Raw genomic sequence first — 5,557 nt, forward strand, 5'->3', positions numbered from 1 at the left:
AGTATATCTGTTACCTGTCCCAAGTCTACGCACAGGATTTCTTCTGAGCAGCTCAGTGATGAGATTCTGAGCATCCAGGGGTGGAGCGCGATCACAATTCCAAATTAGTTCTCCTGTTACATAGAAAATTACAGAAAATAAAACCTCTTTACTGGACTGTAACTTAGAGCAAAGGAAATAACTAAACAAATGTAACCAATCAACGCAATGATCTGATTATTCTACTCACCAATGACAACCCTTTTATAAAGCTCAGTGAGGGAATCAGCATCAAATGGTACACATCCCAGCAGGAATTTATACAGGATGATCCCCAATGACCACCAGTCAACAGGTCTTCCATAGCCTTCTTTCAGGATGATCTCTGGGGCTATGTAACATGGGGTGCCACAGAACTGGAAACCAACAGAACATAGAGATGAGAATCGATGAAACAATTATTATGACAAGATATCATCGTTAAAACACAATGCAGAAGATAAAATATTAGTGGAAAAGTTCTCTAGAAAGGAAGAACGTAGAGAAGAGACAATAGTGTGATGAGATTTGCAAATAACAAGCTAAGTTCTTGTAGGTGATGCTGACCTCACGGTCCTGGAACTCTCTGGAGATGTCCACTGCTAATTCCTTGTAGGTGTTGGTTTTCGGTATCATTAGACCAAGTTTTGAAATCCCAAAATCGGTAACTTTAATATGTCCAGTAGATGTAATCAGGAGGCTGCAAAAGAGAAGATGGTTTTAGCCTCACAGACTGAATGATAATAAATGACAACTTTCCCCACTTTATTATACTTCGGGGGCACTTACTTTTCCGGCTTCAGGTCTCTGTGCACCACACCGTAACTATGCAGGTATTCCACGGCAAGTACCGCCTCTGCAAAGTACAAGCGGGCCATGGGGACAGAGAAAGGACCCCTGGTGCTTAGAAGGGTCCCACAGTCTCCACCTATAGAAGAAAGGAAATATGACCGGTGAGGGGTTTATACAGAAGATAACCATGATATACCACGAGCAGATAACCATGATGTATAATGAGCAGTGAGCGGAAACATCCTGGGGAGATCACACAGATAGTGGCGTACATAGAAATCACAAGACCCCATATCAAAAGTTGTAATTGCCCCCAACCCTAAAAAATAAAAAAGAAATATATTTATATCCCTGTTGAAGCAGCTTGGTGTTCTCACCAGCAATACAACTTTTATGGCCATTTTAGAGTATGATGCTCCCAAAAATGCCCACACCCACACTCAATGAGTATGGTATCCCCACAGTGAATCCTCCTAAGGAGGCCACCACTTAGAAGGAGGCCAGCCACAACCCCCTACTCGGTGTGATGGCACCCACAGCAACCCTCCCACTCAGGATAATGGTTCCCACAGTCCCTCACACAATATAATGGTCCGCATAACTCCCCACTCAGTATGATGTCCCCACACAGAATGGGGGCCTCCATATAGAGTGAGGACCCCCACAGCACCCCACTTAATATGATGACCTCCACTCAGCATTCACAGTCCCCCCATATCTAGTCATACGGCCCCCTTTCAGTATTTTGGCCCCTACTAGCCACCTACTCAGTATTTTTGCCCCCACCAACCCCACCTCCTTGAAGAAGCAAATACCGCTGAAATTGTGATGACAGGTGGAGGGATGCTGCCCACTGCCGAGCGTCGACAGACCCCCTTCGACTGATGAGCCCCATAGCGCCCCTGCACCAAGATCAATGAATTTACGAGCATCTTGGTAATAGATAACCTATAGTAAATGCTCTGTGGGGATGTAACCAACAATGTCCTAATGATATGAGCAGTGATAAGATGAAAGCAGACATGGGCTGAATATAATACAATAGATGTGTCTTACCTCCTACATACTCCATGACCATACACAGGTGAGATCTAGTTGGAAAGGAGCAGAGCATGGAGACCACAAAGGGACAATCAGCAAATGTTAAGATGTCCCTCTCCAGAAAGGCCCATTCCAATCTCTGTGCAGTATTTAGGTTCCGCTTAGCCATTTTCTTCATAGCAAAGGTCTGGTGTGAGTCTTTATGATGCACTAAGTAGACGGCCCTGGAGAGAAGGAGAATCCATCGGTTATAATAAATCCTTATTAATAATCCATCTATAGAAATCATTATATGTTTAATACTGGTATCCAAGGGGTAACATTTCTCCTTGCGGAGAGTGAAATGTTAAGCTTGTCAAGGTGAGGAGACTTTTAAGCCTCAATGATCCTCTGGGAAATATGCAAATTGTCTCTTCAGAGAGGAAGAGAACTAGAACACTAGTGCCCCTTATAGGAAGTAGTAATCCTAAAAGTCAATATCGACCCTTTAACGAGCCTTATCATATGACATGGAATAATAGCCATAACCAAAAACTCAATTTTCGGACACTATGTTTTGGGGTACAAGCACTCATCAGTGCAAAGTGTGAGATATGGTTTGGCTGGGTGAGAGGCATCTGACCGGGATCCAAGCGGTAACGTTTCTCCTTGCGGAAAAAGCCATGTTAAGCATGTCAAGGTGAGGAGACTTTTAAGCTGCAATGCTCTTCTGGGAAATATGCAAATTGTCTCTTTTCAGAGAGGAAGAGAACTAGCACCCTAGTGCCACCTATAGGAAGTAGCAATCCTATTTCCCAGAGGAGCATTGCGGCTTAAAAGTCTCCTCATGTCCGCAAGGAGAAACGTCAACCCCTTGGATACCGGTCAGACACCTCTCACCCAGTCAAACCATATCTCACACTTTGCACTGAAGAGGGGCAGTACCCCAGAACACAGTTCCTGCAAATTGAGATTTTGGTTTTGGCTATTATCCTAAGTCATGTGACAAGGCTTGTTAAAGGGTTGATATTGACTTTTAGGATTGCTACTTCCTATAGGTGGAGTTCTAGTTTGCTTCCTCTCTGAAGAGACAATTTGCATATGTATAATACTAAAAGTCTGGCAGCCACTATAAATGCACATCTAGAAATACATAAAATAGCACTACATAGATCACCTATTGGAAGTCTCCACAATGCCACTTCTGCCGCAGCCATCACCCAGGTCACATTATAGATACGAGAATCTATCGAAATTCTCTTTGGGCAGATTCGCTATAACTGACCAAATACAATTTAGTGCAAATAAAATTGGTCCAAAATGAATGTGCTCCAGGGCTCTCTTCTGCTGCTGAGGCCAGTGATTGGGCCCACATGGTCATGGTGGAGGGTGTAGATGTCATTGACGTCAATATGGTGTCACCCTTCATGTGACCATGTGTAGCCAACTTCTTTGATCAGCTTCATAATGGAGCCCCCCCATCAAAACAAAGATCAGAGTGGAGAGCAGAAAAGCTCAGGTGGAGGAGGCAGCATAAGAACAGATGAGGGTCTAGCACAGGCGAATGTAATAATATTATATATTATATTATATGTAATTATATTATTTAAATCGCTTTCCTTACAGTTTGATTTGCTACAGATCATATAATTTCCCTATGATAACACTGAATGGCAGAGTGCAGGGGCAGAAGCATTGTCATAGGGAACCCTGAGAAATGTGGATTATGGCAACAGAAATCTCACCCAAAATTTCCACTGCTGATGAGTTTGGAAGTTTCATAGTCGCTCATATGCGGCTTTCTCGCCGGAACCAATGAATCGATCACGCTCTATAAAAGAATAAGAAATAATACTGATTTATTGAAGATGCAGGAAAAAAGTTACAGATGCAAAAACTTCTCCCCCCATATTATGTCCCAGATGATTTACACTGATATGATGTTGGGAGGATACAAACCGGACGCTGGGCAGACCTGGCGCTAGCACCCAGCACACCCAGGCAAGTGCCGGGGCCCTGAGTAGGCGAGGGGCCCACTTGCTGTCGGGCACCCTGGCGCGGTATGGGACCGGTGAGCAGAGGAGAGTGGTGCCAGCGCCAGCTAGTGGGCCTTGCTCCCCCCCCCAATGCTTGCTCAGGACCACGGCCGGCACAATACTTACCTCTCCACAGCTGGTGAGCAGTGAGGTGAGCATTTGATTTTTTTTTTTTATGTATGGAGGTATGGGGCATTATATGGGGGGAAAAGTGACATCCTGCATGGGGCATTGTATGGGGGGGAGGTAGGGACATCCTGCGTGGGGTATTATATGGGGGGGGAGAAGTGACATCCTGCATGGGGCATTATATGGGGGGAGTGACATCCTGCATGGGGCATTATATGGGGTGAGAGGTGACATCCTACATGAGGCATTATATGGGGGGAACATCCTGCATGGGGCATTATATAGGGGGGTGACATCCTGCATGGGGTATTATATGAGGGAGAGAAGTGACATCCTGCATGGGTCATTATATGGGGGGGGGAAGTGACATCCAGCATAGGGCTTTATATGGGGTGAGAGGTGACATTCTGCATGGGGCATTATATGGGGGGTGACATCCTGCATGGGGCATTATATGGGGGGAGTGACATTCTGCATGGGGTATTATATGGGGGGAGAAGTGACATCCTGCATGGGGCAATATATGGGGTGAGAGGTGACATCCTACATGGGGCAGTATGTGTTGGGGGGACATCCTGCATGGGGCATTATATGGGGGGGTGATATTCTTCATGGGCATTATATGGGGGGTGACATCCTGTATGGGCCATTATGTGGGGTGGGACATCCTGCATGGAGCATTATGTGGGGGGGACATCCTGCATGGGGAATTATATGGGGGGTGACATCCTGCATGGGGCATTATGTGGGGGGGATATACTGCATGGGGCATTATGTGTGGGGGACATCCTGCATGGGGCATTATGTGGGGTGGGACATCCTGCATGGGGCATTATGTGGAGGGGACATCCTGCATGGAGAATTATATGGGGGGTGACATCCTGCATGGGCCATTATGTGGGGGGGCACAGCCTACATGGGGCATTATGTGGTGGGCACAGCCTGCATGGGACATTATGTGGGAGGGACATTCTGCATGGGGAATTATATGGGGGGTGACATCCTGCATGGGCCATTATGTGGGAGGGGAACATCCTGCATGGGGCATTATGTGGGGGGGGGCACAGCCTGCATGGGGCATTATGTGGGGGGTCAAAGCCTGCATGGGGCATTATGTGGGGATCACAGCCTGCATGGAGCATTATGTGGGGGGTCAAAGCCTGCATGGGGCATTATGTGGGGTGCCAGCCTGCATGGGGCATTATGTGTGGGGTCACAGCCTGCATGGGGCATTATATGGGGGCACAGCCTGCGTGGAGTATTTTATGGGGTCCATTATTCTATATGGAGCAATATATGGAGCTCATAATACGGTATAGAGGACTATGTGGTGCCATTATACTGTGTGGAGGACATTACTGTCCGGTCTGCACTGTGAGCTGTGAAGATTCGCCGCTTTCTGAGTTATTGTGGAATTTACAATAGATATCGCTCATGTAATGTAAGAAGTGAAATCTTCGGCCTTGTACTATATATATATATTTATCTGCGGTATCTGTGCATCATGAATCGTGGTATGTGTTAAAGGGGCCACTGAGACTCTTTCGCCCAGGGCCCACGAA

Source organism: Phyllobates terribilis, unplaced genomic scaffold (genome assembly GCF_046119375.1).
Source record: "Phyllobates terribilis strain yellow unplaced genomic scaffold, ASM4611937v1 Scaffold_936__1_contigs__length_529275, whole genome shotgun sequence".
NCBI lineage: Eukaryota > Metazoa > Chordata > Amphibia > Anura > Dendrobatidae > Phyllobates > Phyllobates terribilis.